The sequence below is a fragment of the Zootoca vivipara genome, chromosome 7 (genome assembly GCF_965207765.1).
Source record: "Zootoca vivipara chromosome 7, rZooViv2.hap1.1, whole genome shotgun sequence".
NCBI classification, from domain to species: domain Eukaryota; kingdom Metazoa; phylum Chordata; class Lepidosauria; order Squamata; family Lacertidae; genus Zootoca; species Zootoca vivipara.
In genome coordinates, this window is record NC_142590.1 from 91,757,565 (window position 1) to 91,779,964 (window position 22,400).

The 22,400-nt window shown below is 43.6% G+C and overlaps 1 protein-coding gene across 2 annotated transcripts in view; it reads left to right on the forward strand.

Moving 5' to 3' along the window:
- Positions 1–3,514: 3,514 nt before the first annotated feature.
- The window catches only part of SNPH (syntaphilin), a 32,658-nt gene continuing 13,772 nt past the window's right edge, over positions 3,515–22,400 (forward strand). Inside the window, exons 1-2 of one of the 2 annotated variants that reach the window (XM_060277371.2) lie at positions 3,515–3,696; positions 3,913–4,065. The gene's annotated coding sequence lies outside the window, so the exon portion shown is untranslated. Of the gene's footprint in view, positions 4,066–22,400 lie in introns of both variants that reach the window. The other variant, XM_088674781.1, reaches the window with a different exon arrangement.

Sequence of the window (22,400 nt, forward strand, 5' to 3'; positions counted from 1 at the left end):
ACCTAAGTCTGCTGATGGTGGTGTTTTGTCCACATAGGAATCCACACTTTGGTAATGAGTTCACTATTGGTATATAGGACACATAGTGCTACTAATTGCCGAAGCTTGAGATAATAGCCAAGAAATTAAATAATTGACACCCATAATTTAGTACATGAGATCCCCCGAGTAGAAATTTGTCTTTTGCTTTACTGCAAGCAACACTGAAGACACTGTAGAAATTATAACATTAACGCTTATATATATATATATATATATATATATATATATATATATACACACACACACACCCCACATTTCCTTATTGTGAGCTAAAAAACCCCATAATAACACAAAATAACATCATACTGCATAAAACAACAAATGTGTTCAAGCTACAGGATATGCCTGACTGGAAATGAAGCAGTATGATTGCCCCAAAAACCTTTGCAGGTGCAAATAGTCATACCTCGGTTTAAGTACGCTTCGGTTTGAGTGCTTTCAGCTTAAGTACTCTGCGGACCCATCTGGAACGGATTAATCCACTTTCCATTACTTTCAATGGGAAAGTTCGCTTCAGGTTAAGTGCGTTTCAGGTTAAGTATGGACTTCCGGAACCAATTACAGTCATACCTCGGGTTAAGTACGCTTCAGGTTGAGTACTCCGCAGACCCGTCTGGAACAGATTAATCCACTTTCCATTACTTTCAATGGGAATGTTCGCTTCAGGTTAAGTACGCTTCAGGTTAAGTACAGACTTCCGGAACCAATTGTGTCCTTAAACCGAGGTACCACTGTAGTATGGAAAGTGGCATTGCATACAGTCACCCTAGTTGCATCATGCACACAAATAATAACGAATGCACAATTTTAAAAAGGATCTCTGGAGGGTCTGAATGCTGGGGGGGGGGAGTTGACCAACTTCTGTTCTGCTATAGTTCCTCCAGACAGTAGTGCTGTGGTAGAATTGGGGAAGTAACTCAGAATAATGAATGGAAGAAAATAAACCCATCACTAATACACTAGTCTTGTGCCAACAAAATGCTGCAGAATATTCCCACTATAAAAGACCAGCCTGAAGAGGCCCTGAGAGAATGCCAACAATACAGCTACCAGTATTAAGAGCAGGGGTTGGGGACAGGGCAGCCCTCCCTCTGCCTGGGTTTCACTTTTACTTGGAGAAATGCAAACTTTAGCAAAACACAATTTGCCCTCATATCTGACAACAGCATGTAACTAACTAATGCCAAAGAATCAGCAGGTCGACTGAATTCAGTTTTTGTAGCTACCTGGCCCAGAAATGCATACAAAGTTGTTGTGTTTATATATATATATATATATATATATATATATATATATATATATATATATATATATACACACATACTTTTGGAGGCTTGTGGTATGAATTGTGTACTACATAAAAGATTGAAAAATGGTGTGAGGGTCTGAGAGGAGAATGGTGTGTGGTTATTGGTTCCAATTAACAGTGTACAAATAATAAAATTATTATTATTGAAGGCAGCCCTGTTCAGGGAAGTTTTTAAAGGCTGATGTTTTACTGTGTTTTTAATATTTTGTTGGGAGCTGCCCAGAGTGGCTAGGGGCAACCCAGTCAGATGGGCGGCATATAAATAATAAAATTACAGATTTGGTACATGCCTACTTAAAGTAACACCCACTGGGTTCAATAGGGCTTATAGCTAGGCAGGTAAGGATAAGATTGCAACCCACCAAATATGTATTACCAATGAGTAGGCACCATTATCATCTCAGACCTAATCAAACACATTTTTAAAAAGTATCCTTAGCTGTTTTTTTAATGCTCATTGTGACATATATTTTCGACAAAAACCCAGGCAGCTGCCCCCCATCAAATAAAACAATAGAAATTAACTAACTGACCAATTGCGGAGGTTCTGCCCCCCCCCAACAAAAGTCTTGCCTCCCTCCACAAAAATCCTGGCTATGCCCATGGAGGGAATTCAAATACAATTGTCAGCTGTCCTTTTAAGTGAGTTCATTGCATTGCTGCATCTTTTCCTTAGCAAATAAAATGTAATTGACCTTCTGCCTTATACATATTGCATTATAAATATCACCATCAATTTCATTTACATTGCTCTCTGACTTTCTGGCATCATGGAGCAGCTATTAAATGATAACAAAGCCACATTAACTTGCACGTTAAAACCATTTAACAGAGAAAATGAGAAAGGAGGGGTGGGGAAAAGTTATATTTCCCTGCCCTGCCCTTCTCTCTCATATACCGTGTTTCTCATATTATAAGACATGTCTTATATTTATTTTTTCCTCAAAAAACACACTATGGCTTATTTTCAAGGGATGTCTTATTTTTTTCCTTCTCCTGCCGCGGCCGGCATTGCTGCTGCGCCTATCACTATGTCTTATTTTCGGGGTATGTCTTATATTCCTTGAATGCTTAAAAATCCTGCTATGGCTTATTTTATGGGTATGTCTTAAAATATGAGAAATAGGGTAGATAGATAGATAGATAGATAGATAGATAGATAGATAGATAGATAGATAGATAGATAGAGGTGTAGATCACTCTTCATCCCAAAGGATTCCCAGATGTACAAGAGGCATCATATATAAAATATTCTCCTACTAAATACAATAAAATAGCATTCATTAGCAAATGAGAGGCAGCAATAAACCTAATATAAAAACTGTAGGGCACATTGAGGCAGCCATTCCCTTGGAGACATAAATAATAGATCATCTAATTTAAAATTTCCGGAGTCCATTTGTTGGAACAATCAAAATATTACAAAATAGCTTGCAAGTTTTTAAGTTCTTTAGAGCACAGCGAAGAATTTTCTCTTTGAAATCTTCAAAGATATGTCCTGTCAAGAGGCTTTTCTATACGGCTGACCACCTAATCCTAGCCAGAGTTGAGCATGCCTAAACCCATTGATTTCAGTGGGCTTACGCCAGCCTGTCTCTGTATCGGATCCGACCGCTTGCCAGACTTTACAGAAGCTCTGTGCTTTGTGCACTAACTGTGCTTAGTGCAAAAACACCGGTGTTCAGAAAAGTGTTTCCTTTGGGAACCAGGAATTGTGAAGGACGCTTTAAAAACCTTTGTGTGCACACGTGTGTTTCTGAGCCCTTATTGGACCAAGCTCCCGGGGCACACGTACGTACACAAGGGTCTAAGGATGTGGCGGTGTCTGATGCTCATGGTGGGAAACACTGATGATGTTCTGGTGTTGCTGTACCCATTATAGTTGTTGCATAAAGTGCGGTGGCACCGCTCTTGTCCAGAAAACCAGAATAGGGTTGCCTTGCCATTGTTTTAAAGTTGGCTCTGCTGCTGTGGCTCCAACAGCAGCCTCTTGACCTGCAAAAATTACACACCGGAAGCTTTTTTTCTGGCATGCAGGTAAAGTTATGGAAAAGCACTCTCGCTTGATTTATTGTGCCCAAAAGCAAGACCAGGCAGGTGACGATTCTTCCGAGCCAGCTCTGCTGCGCGCCTCCAGCCGGTTTTTCACGGTGCTGTCTCTTTAAGGAGGAAGTGCAGAGACAACCGCAAAGTACGCAGCTGCCTGGGCAAAGCAGCCCTTCCTCCCCTCCCGTCGGCCCCAGCCGGAGAGAACAGCCCAGCCCAGCCGCCTCTCTCTCCCACAAGCCCTGCAAGGCTGCAGGGGAGCATCAAGCCGAACAGCATGGAAGAAGAAATACGCACAGGTGATGATGTAGGGAGTTGCAGACGTTATCCTTTGGTTGTGGATACTCTCTTTATTTTTGCAAAGGGTAGGGGGCATATTTAGGGGCTGGGAGGAATCCAAGGGAATCTAATCTTGGGACCAAAGATGCAAGAAGAGCACTCCCCGTCTCCTTTCCAGCTGGAACGTTTTTGCTCTGATCTGCTCCGTGTTTTCTGTTTTCCTTGGCCGGTGACAGGTCGCTGATCGAGCCTGCTAGCTGGCTTCCTCATGCAAGTACCGCATTGGGGCTGCGCCCTCATCCACCCTCCCCTCCCCAAGGTATCACCAAGAAGAGGTTTGCTTTTGGAAATTACCCTGACTGCCCCACCCCACGACTGAGCTGTCTTGGGTAAGTACCACGGAGAGATAATTTTTTTTGCATCCTTCCAGGCAGGGATAGAGTGCAAGGGCTGTTGGTTTTTTGCAAATGTGCAAGGTATGGGGAGCAAGTCTGTGAATTTAGGGCATTTAGGTGCACCTCTTGTGCATGGAAAAGGGTTGAGCATGCCTTCCCCACCCCACCCCCTTTTTTGGCTGAAAACTTAAAAAGATGATCCATGAACACGCTTTGCAAAGAGAGCGACTGCATACCAGCGAAAGCCGGAAGGTGCTTCTCCTTGTCTGTCATTCTCCTCTTTTCCCCTTTTCTCCTCCCCCTCCATTAAGGGCAGGTAGGGAGAGTCTGCTCTGGATCAGACACACCCGTTGGCAAATACATCTGTTCAGACAGACAGACCCTGGCACCTCTCACAGGACAGTGTAAATCCATTGTAGTGTTTTTGTGTTTTAAAAAATGTTTTCCATCGTCATTGTTGCAGTCTCTTTGAGGGGATAGTGAGACACATGAATTGGGCTGGCCATGCAGGGTGTGTTGTGCCATTTTTTGGTTTCTGTGTCCCCCTCCATTCAAGGTCATTGCTAGAACTCCTCCGTCACGAAATCATCCTGCTTCTTTTTGATGAAGATTTCCCCCCTTGAAAAAGATAGAATAGCACATGCCTGGAGGTTTTTCTCAGACCCCCAAGCTTCTCCATCTTGAACTAAAAAGAGACTTACCGGTACCTTTCCAGCCTGGGCCTGGGCCGAATCAAGGGCTCTGTACTATGTAACATGCCTCTCTGCCCCCCCCCTTTTTTTGCTTCATAGTGCTAGAAGAATAGGATATGTACTTGTGATCTCTACAAAGCATTATGCATCTTGATTTATGATATCTGATCTCCTGAGATCACTCCCCCCCTCCCCCATTATTCAGTTTGGAAATGTAATTTCATCTGGCCAGCCTCCTAGCCTTTGTTTCAACGGCTATGTCACCCTTTCTCCCATGTAATGTGGCATTTTCCCTTCTGTAAACAGCAGTTTTCCACTGCCTGTTATCTCTGAGCCACCAGCTCTCCTTGGACCTCCCTTAAGAGGATAGATCCTTTAAAACACCCCGGTAATTAATATCACAGGTGCACAGAGGATTCCCTTCCTACACTTCTGACAAAGAATAAACCCTTCAGCAAATCAGTGTTTTATGATAGCAATAGCAAGGGTGAGTTGTTATATGACAGGAGCACAAAGCTTGATGCAGCCTAGTAGCCACCTATGGCTAGCCTGAGGAGCTCACTAGACCTCCCTTTTTTTAGATAGCAAAGACAGGGGTTTGGTTGTCCCATGGCAGGCCACAACACAAACTATTGAGTTGTACTTTGCTTGCAGGATCTCAAGTTGTCCTAAATCACTGATTTAAAAAAAATTAAAAGAAGGATTGGTGCAGTTGTGCTACATTTAGTTTGGATAAAGAGGAGGAAACTTCCCCTTTCTTACACTTCCCATCTCTTCCTAACCCATTTTCCCCCAAATCCTGCCTCAGTTCTCACTAGAAGGAGGTGCAGGGGGAGTTATTATTTATTGCTGTGTTCCTTTCATCTCCTTATTTCAATCGTTCTATCTTTTTTTTTTTTTTGCAATGGCTTAAGTTCACAAAATAAATGGAATTTACTAAAGAGACCAGAGCAATTGTGTGACTGCTGTTAGACTTTTTCAGGGAATAAAACTGGATCGCTTGAAAGACACCTCAAATGTTGTAGTTCAGCTCTTGTACTGTCCCTTTCTTTTATGATTTGTGAGTCAGTGCTTAAGCTGCACCAAACAGCAGCATGTTCTCTTGCTGTGCAAACATGTCATGAAAGAGTAACATACTTTTCAGACTGTGAGAAGCTGAGACAATTTTCAGCAGAGATGGGGGCACCTAAGGACCAAGATCTGAATACAGCCCCCCAAGCCTTTCCCTCTGGCCACTGGAACTGTGCCTTTTGCCACCTTCCTCTGTGCCCTCCTCAGTAACGAATTGTGATAATGGAGAGACATTCGACCTTTGTGTGGCTGGTGTGTAGTCTGCTGTGTGAAGGGAAAGAGTCATATCTCTTGCTTCGTGTGCTTTTGCTTCTTGCCCTGCCCTTCTGTTTCCCCTTCTGCTAGATGGTGACTATGTTTTGGAGCAGACAGCTTGAAAAACGCTGTATTGCACAGCACACTCCCATTGCACAGCACAATCTTAAAAAAAACCCTTATTTGGAAGTCATCAGAGCTGTGCAATATCAGTAGAAAACTAATGAAAGGAATGGGTTGTCTGGGTTGATGGGTGAAGATGTAGACCTGCATGCATCCAGGTAGTAGATAACTTTCTTAAAAGTTCCATAGAGATGGTGGGATGGCAGGACCTTGGCTAGGATGGAAAACATTGCAAGAGCACAATCAACCATAAGGGACATATGGATGTGGATGATACATTATATCTAGATCTAGGGAAGTAATAGTACCGCTGTATTCTGCTCTGGTCAGACCTCACCTGGAGTATTCTGTCCAGTTCTGGGCACCACAGTTCAAGAAGGATACTGACAAGCTGGAACGTGTCCAGAAGAGGGCAACCAAAATGGTCAAAGGCCTGGAAACGATGCCTTATGAGGAACGGCTTAGGGAGCTGGGTATGTTTAGCCTGGAGAAGAGAAGGTTAAGGGGTGATATGATAGACATGTTCAAATATATGAAAGGATGACATATGGAGGAGGGAGAAAGATTGTTTTCTGCTGCTCCAGAGAAGCGGACACGGAGCAATGGATTCAAGAAAGAAGATTCCACCTAAACATCAGGAAGAACTTCCTGACAGTAAGAGCTGTTCGGCAGTGGAATTTGCTACCAAGGAGTGTGGTGGAGTCTCCTTCTTTGGAGGTCTTTAAGCAGAGGCTTGACAGGCATATGTCAAGAATGCTTTGATGGTGTTTCCTGCTTGGCAGGGGGTTGGACTGGATGGCCCTTGTGGTCTCTTCCAACTCTATGATTCTATTTCATAATGATAGAATCATAAAATTGGCTTACCTAGTTTAGCTTCTGTTTTAAGATTGGAACTTGTACCTAATATGTTCTTAGGAGATGTCTGAGCAAACTTTTTTTTTTCAAACCATTTTTCAGTAGATTTGATACCCTGCCTAAGCAGATTACTCTGTTACTGGTCATCTCTTACAATAATTAATCACTTCACGTGGACTATCATTCTGCCCTGCCAAATCCCCGCACATGATTCAGTTCTGCGGGGACTTGGAAGCATTTTTCCGCCGTTTACGCCTGAAGGAATACTTTCAACACAAACAAGAACAGGACAAAGTAGAACAAACAACATCTTCACAACACAACACAACATCTCTCAACCTACTGGGGAACAACCACCACCCTCCCAACACATTAATGAACAAAACATTGAACACCAACTACCACCAAAAAATGTTACACAAAAAGGGACTCCACATGGACCCCTCCTGATGGACGCAATACCACACTAGATCTGTACATCGATTGCTTCCGCCACAGAATCCAAACGGATGTGACCAGAAAACACCATTGCTTACAATAAAATCTAAACCAATTTGAAAGGAGTGCCATAGATAATCTCACGAACAACCCAGACTTTATAATTAAAGAGACGGACAAGGGTGGAGCTGTCGTCATCATGAACAAAACTGATTACATCCAGGAGGCTCACAGACAACTTTCCAATACCGCCTTTTACATGAAATTGGACTCACACAAGAATACAAAAAAAACCTGAACAAGATTGTTAAGGGGCTAGCCCCACACATCCAAGAACAGATCCTCACAAACACACCAGCGGAACCTTGACCAGGAACTTTCCATCTTCTACCTAAAATACACAAACCAGGAAATCCAGGACGCCCCATCATCTCAGGTATTGGCACTATAACAGTGGGTGTTTCCAGCTATATGGACTCTGTTCTGAAACCATATGCTATCAGTGCTCCCAGCTACGTACGTGACACCACAGATTTCAATCTTTGAATAATCTTCCTAACAATACTATACTAGCCACTATGGATGTGGAATCTCTGTATACCAACATCCCACACGACGATAGTTTACAAACCATAAGGAGCACCATTTCAGATAAAATCACCATGGACTTTGCTACCAAACTCTGCCATTTTGTCCTTACCCACAACCACTTCAAATTTGGTGATGACCTGTTCCTCCAGATCGGCAGCACGGCAATGGGCACCCGCATGGCCCCACAGTATGCCAACATCTTCATGGCAGATTTAGAACGATGCTTCCTAAACTCCTACCCACTCAAACCTCTCTTGTACCTTTGATACATTGACAATATTTTTATTATCGGGACACATGGTCAACAGACCCTGGACACCTTCCACCAGACATTCAATGACTTTCACCCCACCATCAACTACAATGAACCAATCTATGCAAGAAATACATTTTTGGACACTACTATAAAAATACAGGATGGGCATTGCCAACACCAGACCCCAAAGAGCTTAAGATAAGATAAGATATCTTTATTGTCATTGTCCCCTTGCGGGAACAACGAAATTACTCGGTTGCTACATCGTATACGTTCTATACCTTTAAGGGTTGCATGGAATGGAGAATTCTGCCAGGTGTAGCTTTGGAGCAGTTTGGCTAGCATACCTCAGCTGTGTTCTGCACAATTAACCTTGGCTGCAGAGAAATCTTCAGTGGATGCCCTTTGGTCAGAATTTCCTATTAGCTTCATCCACAATATCCCCCCCTTTCTCATTTCATGCAATCTCCTGAGAATTAAAGCCTCTGTGTTTAGATTTCCCCACGGTCCTTAGTGATCTGCCTTCTGCTCCAAGGCATGGATTACGGTCTCATTCTGAAATATATTCATTTTTTAAAATGCTGGTGAGTGTGTTGGCCACTTCATGGTATCTATGTAGAAAATTCCTCTTGTGTTCCAGTCTGGAACTGGAACTCAGGCCAGTCAGATAAGTTCACCAAAGGCTGAACCATTCTACTTCAATGTATGTATTAAGGGAGCCTGGCAAGCAATTTCCCCAAAGGCACCCAGGCTGTCAAAGAAGGGTGCAAGGGACTGAACTTGGGACCTTCAGCATGTGACCCCTCTGTCTTTAGCCGCCTACCCTGCTTCTGAAGACAAGGAAGGGTCTGCGTCCATGCACATGAACACAGCTATCTCTCCTTGTAGTCATCATTGGGAGGAAGGTAAAATTCCAATACACGCAGCATCCCCAGGCTTGGAAGCTGTACATTGCCAGACATTGCATAACTTCCTGAAAATACTCATCATGACTAAAACAGAGGCTAAACTCTGATTCCCAAGGTCTCTCCTGCATTCTGTCTACCAATCCATGCTACGCACTCTTTCTGTTCCGCCTCTCTCAGCTCCCTTCCTTTTGTTTTAATATTGCAAAGTACACCATGAATTGATATACGACACAGATATATGATATTTTGTAGGGGTGCGCCCCAGCTGCACGATTCTGTTCAGACTCAGACTAGCCCCTAGCTCAACTTGTATCAGAGCAAGTTGTAGGCTGTCCAGTTCAGTTCAGGGTTCCAGATCTGTTTTGTGTCATTTCCCCCTTTTAACAGAACTAAATGCAATTGGCATGCATAGTAACCCCACAAAGAGGATAAAGTCTGTTAAATTACAGGCGTAAAGGTCTGCGGGCTTTTGTGCTGGCCACCTCTAAAATGCTTTCTCCCCCCCCCCCAAAGGAAACCTCTCTCTTTATTTTTATTTGGGGGTGGAATTGGATGAGATTTTCAGGCTACGTCATCCCTTCTGAAGGCATGAATCATGCCACATTTCTGAAGGATAGCCAGAGTGGCTTTCTCACAATTGAAGTGGTTCCCATTTTATAGTGGGAATCACTTAATCTCCTCGTGTGGTTTCTGGGCAGTTGGTCTGAGAAGCTGAGGTACAACAAAGGATTCCATGGGCAAGCAAACTGCAGACAAACATATCCAGGGGCTTTTGTGTTAGGCACCTTTAAAATTGCTTTTGGAGTGGAAAGAATGAAGTGATGTGCTTTCTGGCTAAAGCAATTCTGCGTCGCAGAGATCCTCTTTTGCCTCTGACAAATCCAAATCACTCCAAGGTGTCTCATGTCACCTCTGGATTCAGGATTTGTCTGAGTCCAATGCACACTCCTAAGTGTTTCATGCTGAATATGCTTATGAATGGTGTGACATGGCTTTTGATCAATTTGATAAAATGTAGGCATTGGCCTTGTGTCAAAACCCACCAGTCAAGATCCTTGAATTTATTAAGGTAATTGACACAGAACTGCCAGTTCAACACATCTAAGCTTTGCTTCATTGTAAAAGGGAGGGGAGAGTAGGTAGAAATGTCTAAGACAAGTACATAGCAAGCCAAAGGCAATAAAGCAAACTTCAGTACAACAGCATTTGCCTGACCTACAGCCAAATCCTTTGCTTGCTGGGGGTGATAAAGGAAAGGGCCTTTTCAGTTGTGGCGCCCCATTTGTAGAACGCCCTCCCTAGGGAAGTCTGCCAGGGACCTTCACTGACATTTTTTCAGTGTCAAGAAAAAGCTTACTCTTACTACAGGCTTTTGATGGACTATGATGATGTTGTCTGCTGTTAATGTGCTGCCCAAGCGTTTTACTGCTTCTCATGATGGTGGAGAGAAGGGTTTTGTGTATTTTTTTAGTATTACATGCATTTCCATTTGAAAGATTTTGTGTAAATGTGTTTATATTACGCTGTGTTTTCCCCTATGCTTTAAATACGGTATGTTGTCAGTCACTTGTAGACCTTTTGGGCGACGATTGACTAACAAGTTGAACTGCTGAGTTCAGTGGTAAGTGTGAATAAGGCTGCAGTGTCAGCAACTAAAATAAAGATCTTGCTTCCATCAATGTAAATGTCATTTAAGCACACTGTCTAAGCACGACACTCTTTGCCTGCTTCTTTTGCTTGGGATGAATTGGTTGTTCAGCATGCAGATAAGTCCAAGATGAGGGCAGGGATTGGCATAGTGGGTGCTGATGTCACAAACCTATTGCTACTGCCCAGTGCATCTCCTAAGGGAGGAGAGAACATTTGGGCTGCTCTTTTCCCAGGTGAAGAAAGCAGTCTCTGCAATCCTGCAACCCAGACCTTTTAGCTTCCTCTCCCTCTCTATCAGACAGTACCTGCACTAGCAAAGTTATTCATTAGGGGAAGGCAGGCATATAGAAGTGTGGGATTTTGTAGAATATTGTATGGTTGATTTAATCAGATTCAAAACCAAGCCGTTCAGATCAGGTATTTGACTTCACCTCTCTTGGTGCTTTGATCCAGCGAAGCCCTGCCTTAAGTCTGTATATATACTGGTATATATATATACTGCTGTCTTGTTTCCTAGATCTAGTGTCTTCAAAGTCCTCCAAGGCCTTAATATTTTTTGAAGCAAATATGCATAATCAAATTGCATGTCTAGCTAGACTTGCCTAAACAACCATTATTAGAAGGCACTGAAAATAATACAGCAAAGGTGCTTGCCTAATCTTCATGGACAGGGAGTTCCAAACTTGCAAATGTGGAATGAATGTTATTTGGCACGTGTAAAAGCATCAGTCCTGAAGATCACAGGGGTAAAGTAGGCACATATTGCAAAGCAATCCTTCAGCTAAAGTGGTTCTCTGCTGCTGCTGCTGATGATGATGATGATGACGACGACGACTTTATATCAGGCATAGGCAACCTTGGCTTTCCAGATGTTTTGGAACTACAACTCCCATGATCCCTGACCACTGGCCCTGTTAGCTAGGGATCATGGGAGTTGTAGTTCCAAAACATCTGGAGAGCCAAGGTTGCCTATGCCTGCTTTATATACTAATAGTAACATACTGACATTACCAGTCCCTATATCCAGAAACATCCTTTCTGTAGCTCAACCACCTTTCACTGTCCATAAGTCTCCTGCCCCCTTTTCTCTCTTGCTGCCTGCTTCCTTTCCTTGGAACTGTCTCGCATAGTCCACCTTCAAGCTCAGATACGTAGTTTTCATTATATTGCATTTATGTTTTTATTTGAAAGCTAGTACAAAAATACTTTGAGGCATGGTTGAAACACATTTCCTGCTGTTTTCAGCTTTCATCTGAGCTGGAAACAGCTGGCCATTTTCTGGGGGTTGAACATGCTATTTTGTCCCTTTGTAACATGATTTACATTGGGGTAGCCACATTAATACTTTGCAGAGAAAATAAAGAGTCCTGTGGCTAACAAATGTTATTGTGGCCTAAGCTTCCATGGGCTAGAACTATCTCCATACAGCTGGAGAAGTTGGTTGTATTCCATGAAAGCTTCTGCCACAATAAAAATTGTTAGTTTTTAGGGTGCAACAAGTCTCTTTGTTATAAAATCAGCTTAAAAGGAACACTCATCCCATAGTGATAGCTGGTATTTTCTTCCTGTAGCACCATGGTTACAAAAAAAAATATCTTCTTCAGAGCATCCACAAAAACATCTGATAAGACTTGAATGTGAAACTGATTAATTGAAATATCAGGTTTCTGCCCAGTTGGCTGTTTTAGTCCAGCCCTGTGTCACTTTGCATGGGAATTTCACTGCTGAGAAAGCATTTAGTACAATGAAACTGGTGTCCAGAGGGTGGGGTGGGGGGAGCAACTGAAATGGTGGGGGACTGCAAGGGGGAAAGGGCATGCGTGTGACAAGTTAATCCCCCAGCCCCTCCTGCCACTTCATTGCCAATCACCCACTCCTGACTTTATTCTGCTAACACATCCCATCAGCATAAGGATTTTTGCTTGCACAATGGGGCTTCCTCCCCCCTCCCCCCCCATGTTCCAGAGGATCCAATGAACTCTTAGAACAGATGTAGGGGATGCACGGGAGGGGGTAGTTTCATGGCGCAAAAAGAAATCCTTGCACTGATTGAGTGAGTCACTTAATGCTACTCAGGACACAACCTTTTGGACACACAAGGTAGAAGCAGCAGCTTTCAAACCGAAATTTTCTACTGAAATTTTCTACTGAAATTTTCTACTGAAAATTGACATTCAGCTGTTAACATGTGCCACATCACCCGCTGTGGACCAGAACACATAATATTTTTCAGTAGGCGCAGCATGCCTTCTGTAACTTGTGCTTCACGGAAGCATTTCTCCTTGGACACATGGGATTAATCTTGATGGCCCCCTGCCAGTCCTGCTGAAAATTGTGGCTTGGTTTTAAACTGACTGTTTCTTAAATAATATAATTCCTGTCTACCCTTCCCCCATTCCTTATCTTCACTTTCCTATAAATAGATAAGCACTTCATTGCACTAAGGTTGCAGTCTGTATACTGTATCGCAATGTTGGGTGTTTCTTAAATGTGATGGGTTGTGAATAAATGCTTCCTGTCTGCTCATAGCCCAGTTAGCACTCGCTGCAGGAGATAATTATTCATTGTTGAACCCAAAGCTGAACATCAGCTGGGGAGCATGCTGGCTGGAATTTGGGTTTTTGTCCTGACCACTGCAGCATCCCATGATCTCCTAAGCCCTGCCCTTGTTGCCATGACAACTCTTTACATGGGTTGAAACAATCAGGGATGCCTCATCACAGTTCTGTGTAGAAGCTGGGGGGGAAGGAGATCACAGATGTGGTTATGCACCAAATCTGTAGGTCGGGTGGTTGTGCTGAGCAAACGACTTATGGAAAGATGCTTGTATTTGCTCAGTGAATTTTTGCTAAGAAGATAAGAAAAGATAAGATATCTTTATTGTCATTGTCCCCTTGCGGGAACAACGAAATTACTCGGTTGCTACATCCACTCAGATAAAGCATTCCTCATAATCCAAAATTACAAAACCTAATTAAAAACAGTAAATATAATACAAATAACAAGTAAAATAAGATGACTTCAAAGTCCAGGCTTTCCATTTAAGGCCAAAATCACTCTAGAGAAGAAACTGTTCCTGAGACGCTTCTCATGTTTGGAAGATGTTATGTCTGAACCAGCTCAGTGACATGCCAAGAGTCCCCCTATACTTTTGAAGTGAGAGATGAACCCAGGGCTTCCAAAAATGTTGTTGTTGTTGTTTAGTCATTTAGTCGTGTCTGACTCTTCGTGACCCCATGGACCATAGCACGCCAGGCACTCCTGTCTTGCACTGCCTCCCGCAGTTTGGTCAAACTCATGTTCGTAGCTTCTCGTCCTCTGTCATCCCCTTCTCCTTGTGCCCTCCATCTTTCCCAACATCAGGGTCTTTTCCAAGGATTCTTCTCTTCTCATGAGGTGGCCAAAGTATTGGAGCCTCAGCTTCAGGATCTGTCCTTCCAGTGAGCACTCAGGGCTGATTTCCTTCAGAATGGTTAGGTTTGATCCCATGGACTGCAAGAATTCCCTTCATGGATCAATGCCTTGTCATGGCGAAGGGGCTTGAATAACTCAGAAAAGCTATGAGCTATGCCATGCAGGGCCACCCAAGATGGACAGGTCATAGTGGAGAGTTTTGACTAAACGTGATCCACCTGGAGAAGGAACTGGCAAGCCACTCCAGTATCCCTGCCAAGAAAACTCCATGGACAAAGACAACAGGCTTCCAAAAATACATACTGAATTATTTGATTGTAATCTAAGGAATGTTGGGGCTTCCTAACTTTCCAGAAATCTGAAATCAAAAGGACTCAGCAGAATCTCTGAATTGCATGCCAGGCTTCCTCAACCTCGGCCCTCCAGATGTTTTTGGCCTACAACTCCCGTGATCCCTAGCTAGCAGGACCAGTGGTCAGGGATGATGGGAATTGTAGTCTCAAAACATCTGGAGGGCCAAGGCTGAGGAAGCCTGCTCTATGCATTGGGAAGATCTTAAAGTACCCGGATTTGAAACCCGTGTCATTCCCATGTAGTCTTCTGTAATTGTGCATTCATGCTACTGCATAGCAGCATATCCACAGGGTTGCTATCAAAGTGTGGAATTGCATATTAGTGCAAAATCTAGCATTTTGAAATTTCTCTATTTGACACGTTTCTGGTCCTTAAGTCTGGAATGCAGATTTGAAAATGCGCTCAATGGTACCTTGTGATATCACAGAAGTTCTGCTGAGGAGCAGAGGAAGTCTGAACAGGGAATCCACTGGCCAGCAGGTGCCTCTTAAATGCACTTCTGCATAATAGAGAAGGAAAATGAATTATGCAAAATATGTAAAGTGTGTGTTGATTTCTAGGCACAGGGTCGTGATCTGTTTTTCAGTGGCTTTTCTAGATTTGCGGTTGTGGTAATAAATAACAGTCGGCCAACACTGTCATCTTCTGTGCCTTCAGTTCTGCAAATCCTGAAATTTGCTTTTCCCCTCCTTCCTTCCCTAGCTGCAGTGTTGATGGCTTCACACTGCTGAGTCACTGCTCTTCCAGAGATCTCTTATAATCCCCCCTGCCTTTCATAGCAGTCCAAATTGGAGTGTTATTAGCAGTTTCTTCTCCACCCCTCTTCCTCACTCCCACATTTGTCCATTTTTATTTCCCTAGGCAGAATTAGTGATATGTTTGCATCTGGTTGATCAGTGCAGGCACAAAATGCTGGAATAGAGAAGAGCTTTTGAACTCACCCAGCAGGGGATCATAGAATCATAGAATCGTAGAGTTGGAAGAGACCACAAGGGCCATCCAGTCCAACCCCCTGCCGAGCAGGAAACACCATCAAAGCATTATTGACATATGGCTGTCAAGCCTCTGCTTAAAGACCTCCAAAGAAGGAGACTCCACCACACTTCTTGGCAGCAAATTCCACTGCCGAACAGCTCTTACTGTCAGGAAGTTCTTCCTAATGTTTAGGTGGAATCTTCTTTCTTGTAGTTTGAATCCATTGCTCAGTGTCCGCTTCTCTGGAGCAGCAGAAAACAACATTTCTCCCTCCTCTATATGACATCCTTTTATATATTTGAACATGGCTATCATATCACCCCTTAACCTCCTCTTCTCCAGGCTAAACAAACCCAACTCCCTAAGCCGTTCCTCATAAGGCATCGTTTCCAGGCCTTTGACCATTTTGGTTGCCCTCCTCTGGACACGTTCCAGCTTGTCAGTATCCTTCTTGAACTGTGGTGCCCAGAACTGGACACAGTACTCCAGGTGAGGTCTGACCAGAGCAGAATACAGCGGTACTATTACTTCCCTTGATCTAGATGCTATACTCCTATTGATGCATCCCAGAATTGCATTGGCTTTTTTAGCTGCTGCATCACACTGCTGACTCATGTCAAGTCTGTCGTCTACCAAGACTCCTAGATCCTTTTCACATGTACTGCTCTCAAGGGGAAGTTCTTAGGTTCTTACCGTATTATCAGGCTGGTGGAAGAGGAAAGCCTGTATGTTGCAGACCTCTAGCCTCAGGGTCTGGAGGCCAGAAATGGATTCTCACATGCATACATACCCACAACTGTGTCCCAAATCACTGCCAACTTAACCTTCTCCCATAGTATTTAATGGGAGCCATTGAGAACTGAGCCCACTTTTGCATGGCCTGACCTGGATTCACTTCCTTCGTCATCTTAGAGCAGGGACAGCCAATTGCTTCTCTCCAGCCATTGCTGAACTACAACTTCCATCACCCATGACCATTGGCTATGCCAGCTTGGGGTGCATGGGAATTAAGGTTCAGCTGGATAGCATCTGGATAGCATCATACTGGCTACACATGGGAGCCAGTCAGGTGGAGAGAAAAAATGGCAAGGACAGAGAAGGAAAGAACACAGAGCTCTCTCTCTCTGGAGAACCGGGTTGGTGTCCCCGCTCCTCCACATGCAACTGCTGGGTGACCTTGGGCTAGTCACACTTCTCTGAAGTCTCTCAGCCTCACTCACCTCACAGAGTGTTTGTTGTGGGGGAGGAAGGGAAAATGAGATTGTTAGCCGCTTTGAGACTCCTTAGGGTAGTGATAAAGTGGGATATCAAATACAAACTACTTTTCCTCCTCCTCTTTCATATTCTTCTTCTCTCTTATGCCTTAACCTGAGCCAGACCATTGGTCCGTCTAGTACAGGGGTAGGCAACCTAAGGCCTGTGGGCCGGATGCGGCCCAATCACCTTCTCAATCTGGCCTGTAGACAGTCTGGGAATCAGCGTGTTTTTACACGAGCAGAATGTGTCCTTTTATTTAAAATGCATCTCAGGGTTATTTGTGGGGCCTGCCTGGTGTTTTTACATGAGTAGAATGTGTCCTTTTATTTAAAATACATCTATGGGTTATTTGTGGGGCATAGGAATTTGTTCATATTTTTTTTCCAAAATATAGTCCGGCCCCCCACATGGTCCGAGGGACAGTGAACCGGCCCACGGCTGAAAAAGGTTGCTGACCCCTGTAATGAGCTGGTCTAGTAGCTCACTACTCTGGCAGGAACTCTCCATGGTCCTGGGAAGAGATCTTTCCCAGTCATAAGAACATAACAGTCTGCTTCATCAGACCAATGGCCCATCTACTCCAGCATCCTGTTCTCACAGGTGCCAGTCAGATGCCGGTGGGAAACTAGGGAGCAGTTCTGCTACCTATGATAGTTTTAACTGGAGATGTCAAGGGTTGAACTGGTACTTTCTACAAACAAGATATGTAGCCTGTCACTCATCCACAGCTGCTCTTCAAAAGTGTAACACATTTTAGCAAATATGTTGCCTCCTAGAATTTTCATCCAGGTGCTCTTGATTTCAAATAATCTTCCCACCAAGTTGTGCACATTATGAAATGTACAGCCCTAGGTCTATGTGATGTGATCTGCGGGGGCTTTGGCTAATTAAACAATTTATGGCCCTTTAAACTGTGGGTGGGGTGTTGTTTGTTAATATAATACAGTATGTATTTTTGTGCTTTCATATTGTAAACTGACCTGTGATCCTCAAATGAAGGGTAGTATGGAAACTTAATAAATTGAATAAAATAATATTCTACAATGTGTCTGCTCTTAAGAGACACCCATGAATTCAGCATTTGAACATACCAGTTTGCTTTGCAGAGGGAAGTATGTGGGTGTTTTTACGTCGAGGGTGCCCTGCCCCTCTCCCTCTGCGCGGTTCCTTCGTCATTGCTTTAACCTTGACGTGACAATTTTGTGTTCCAAGTTTTCCGTGGCTTCTTTCCCCAGTCCTCCCACACCATTCGTCACCATGGAGAATCTAACTCTTCCAGAAGCCTTTATTCTTTTCTTGCTACTTATTAAAAGGAGCAATTAGTAGGTTGGAAGGACTATTTTTTTGTTGGCGGGAGAGTTCTGCCTCCCCCTCTCCTCAAGAACTCTTGTCCGAGCAGTGAATTAAGGGTGATGCCCCACATATATGTTCATTGCTTGAGAATGGCCAAAATGGGTTCAGCTCTGTCTTGGATAGCATTGCACCCAAGTTGGCTTTGGATAATATGCAAGGTCTTTCTGCAGTAATCATATTGTTATGAGTTTAGGGGAGAGGAAATAGGATGTATGTGATACCTTTCTAACCCATGAATCCAGCAATTAAAATATAAGCCAGGCTAGCTTCCTGTGTTGAGGTGACCACCTGGGTGATGGGTCATTAAGAGAACAAAGGAAAGGGGGCTCTATGTGAAACAACAAATGGGTAGGGCCCCTCTCTCAACTCAGAGATAGTTATAAGGACAAAGATTGAGTTTGGAGTTGAAAGTGGCAGTGGTTTGTCATAGAGGTAAAGCAGCAAGCTAGAGAGGGAGTCAGAGCAACAATTGAGAGCAGTGTTCGATTTCTGTTTGAATCAAAGGCTGTGGCTATGGGAGAAACAAGGCCCTTTTGGGGTGCTAATGCTGTGACCCCCTCTCTCATAGGCTCAGGTTGTATATATGTGTGAATAAACCATATATCATGAAATCACCACACTCTGCTGTGCCTCATTCCCAAAGGAATCATGAGCCCTAGGTGCGCCTGGAACCCCTAGAGCAGAGGTCGGCAAACTTATCAGAGGATGGGCCGGTCAATGCTCCATCCTTCGGAGGATGGGACGGAGAAGCACCCGTGCGCGTGCGCACAGACTATTTCCAGCACACTTCCAGGTCGGAGGAGCGCCCGTGTGCGTGTGCACACACTATTTCTGGCGCTTCTCCGACCCGGAAGTACACCGGAACAAGTATGTGTGAACTGATGCTTAGCTGCAGGCCTTGTTGTTGTTGTTGTTTAGTCGTGTCCGACTCTTCATGACCCCATGGACCAGAGCACGCCAGGCACTCCTGTCTTGCACTGCCTCCCGCAGTTTGGTCAAACTCATGTTTGGTCAAACTCATCTCGTCCTCTGTCGTCCCCTTCCCCTTGTGCCCTCAATCTTTCCCAACATCAGGGTCTTTTCCAGGGAGTCGTCTCTTCTCATGAGGTGGCCAAAGTATTGGAGCCTCAGCTTCACAATCTGTCCTTCCAGTGAGCACTCAGGGCTGCAGGCCTTGCAGGTACCCTAAACCAGTGTATAAGCCAGGCATCCCCAAACTGCGGCCCTCCAGATGTTTTGGCCTACAACTCCCATGATCCCTAGCTAACAGGACCAGTGGTCAGGGATGATGGGAATTGTAGTCCAAAACATCTGGAGGGCCGAAGTTTGGGGATGCCTGGTATAAGCCTTTAAATGTGCTTTGTAAAGCTGCCTTCCGGCTGTGTCCTCAGTCAACTCACTCTAAAACTGGTGTTGGTTCAGTGTATTTTTATTTATTTATTTAAGTATTTATAGACTATGCTTCCATAAAAAATACAGCATGGCAGTATGCAGCACATAAAGTTGCAATAAGGTCGATGAAAAGCATCGATAAAACGTTAATAAAAGCATCAGTGAAAACAAAAAGAGATCCTAGTTTGTAAAATCAGACTCGCGTGGCAAAGGCATGTCTGAATTGCAATAGGTTTTAGGGCACAGCATCTGTCCATTCCCAAGAGCCACCAGAGAGGCTAAAGTGCAAAAACATTATTGTAGCCTAGTTAGTCCTATAAATGTTTGCTTAGGTCAGTGATGGGCAACCTTTTGAGCTTGGTGTGTCAAAATTCGCCAAAAAAACGAGCATAACTTGGGTGGTGTGTCACTTCGAGAAAAAAAACACCATAATTTCACGATATTTATAGCTTAAATAACAAAAATGTATAATTGTAATATATAACTGTATTTAATAAACCAAAAACTAATTATTTAACCAAACCAAACCAAACCACACCAAACCAAAAACCCCTTATTTATCACAAAGTGCCCAGAGTTGTTGAGCTTTTTGGGGGGAGCTGCTGACCAAAGTTTTGGAGGTTTTTTTGGGGGGTGCAAAAGTTGCTTTGCTTTTGGGGGGGATGCCCCAAAGCTGCTGCGCTTTTGGGGAGGGGAAGAGAACAGAAATAAATGACGAATAATACTTTCGCTAGAACTAACACGCAGCACCGACATGGTCTGCCAAAGCGCCAAAAAACCCCAGCACAGAATGGGTTAAAAAATGAACGCTGTTACACCCAATCATAGTCTGCCAAAGCACCAGAAAAAACAGCACAGAAAGGGTTAAAAACCAATCTCTGGCTACTAGCAACAACAGCAACAAAAAAGGATCCGGGTTTTAACAGCGGAGACAAGCTGTAGGAGGAGCGGGAGAACAAATGGGGGAAAAACAACAACAACAACAACAACAGCGCGAATGGACTGATGGGGCGTGTGCCAGCAATGAGGACTCTGCGTGTCACATCTGACACACGTGTCATAGGTTCGCCATCACTGGCTTAGGTGAAGGGTCCATCAAGTTCAGTGGAGCTTTCTCCTGAGTAACTGCACCTAGCATGAAAGCTTTGGGGTTGCTGTTTTATGTCTTTTTTTAAATTTAAAATAAACTTTATTGAATTACACATTTAAAAATACACTCACAATCACACCAAGAAATAAACAAAAATGTCCAAATCATAACACACAGCAACAAAACTTCAAACAGAACAAAAACAGAAAAACAAACAAAATCATGCATATCATGAACATAATCATAATTGTATAATAATCATAATCATAAATCATAATAAATTAAATCATAAATTGTGATTATAAATTAAATCATAAAGAACATAAACATAATCATAAATTAAATCATAAAAAATCTTTAACTAGTTCTCGCATTCATTCTCTCTTTCATACCCGAAATTCCCATATTATCCTTTTCTTAAGATTAGAGTCCTCTATCCCCTTCCCCCCCACCCTCTCCTACTTCCAGTCATTCCTATATATTGAGTTATTCCGTTCTTGATTGAGGCATACTTATTTTCAATTTCTCTTTTTCTTTAATTTCCTCACCCTTCATAAATCTGCCACAAGATTCGCTTTTTCTACCTTATTTTTTAGATATATCTCAAAGGACTCCCAGTCTTTCCCTGCTTTCTCCTTCCCTATTCCTTTTGAAATCCCATATTTTATAGCCAAAAATTTTATTTGCAAGCTGTTTTATGTCTGTACTGTTTCCCAAGCTCAGCCCCTACTGTTTTCTGCATCCCACCTTTGTCCCGGCCGCTCTCAGCTTTTGTCTCGCCAAAATGCCCTTCCTAAATTCCTTTCCTTTGCCACTCTCTGGTGCAGCCAGGGTGATGGGTTTCCCTGCTCAATGCTGCAGTCAGCTTCCTTTGCTTGGGGCTGCGTCTCTTCACTTGCAGCATGCAAGCAAGCTGGGTGATGACTAATCATGGCGCATTAGCAAAAACCCCTGCAGCTTTGCATCTTGGGGAGGCAAACTCCATCGATTTGGGAGCTTTTATCCAGAAAGGCAGCCTGCTTTGCACACAGCTGGAAACTCCCGCCCTCAGCATCTCCCCACTTCCTTTCCTCTAAGGGAGCGAAGGGATAAAACACAGATTGCAAATTTAGCAGAACCTACTGTCTTACTCCCCCTTTGTGAAACTCAGGACAGTTTCTTCTGGTGGAGGGACACACACACACCCCTGAAGATTTGTGGTAGCTTTGTGTAAAATCAAAACTGGTTGTTTACAGGATGGAAGAGTTCTTGGGACACATTGGCCTAAATGACTAAGGCCCCAAATATCTTAAAAGACAACAACCAGCCATATGTTAAGCCAAACACCATGCTGTGTGTTAAGATCAGCAAAGATGTTCAAGTGGTAGTGGGGTGTAAGAGGACATTTTCTGCAGCAGCCCCACAATTGTGAGGTACTCTTCCTGTAGAGGTGCATCTGATGTCCTCGTTGTGGGGCTATTGCTGTATGCTGACGATCTAACTCTTTACCCAGGACAGCTGAGTTACATATTTTAGAGATTACCTTTATTCTCTGTTTCTAAATTGTATTTTAGGTGTTGTGTTATACCAGGGGTAAGCAACCTAAGGCCTGGGGCCAGATGTGGACCAATCACTTTCTCAATCCTGCCCACAGACGGTGTGGGAATCAGCGTGTT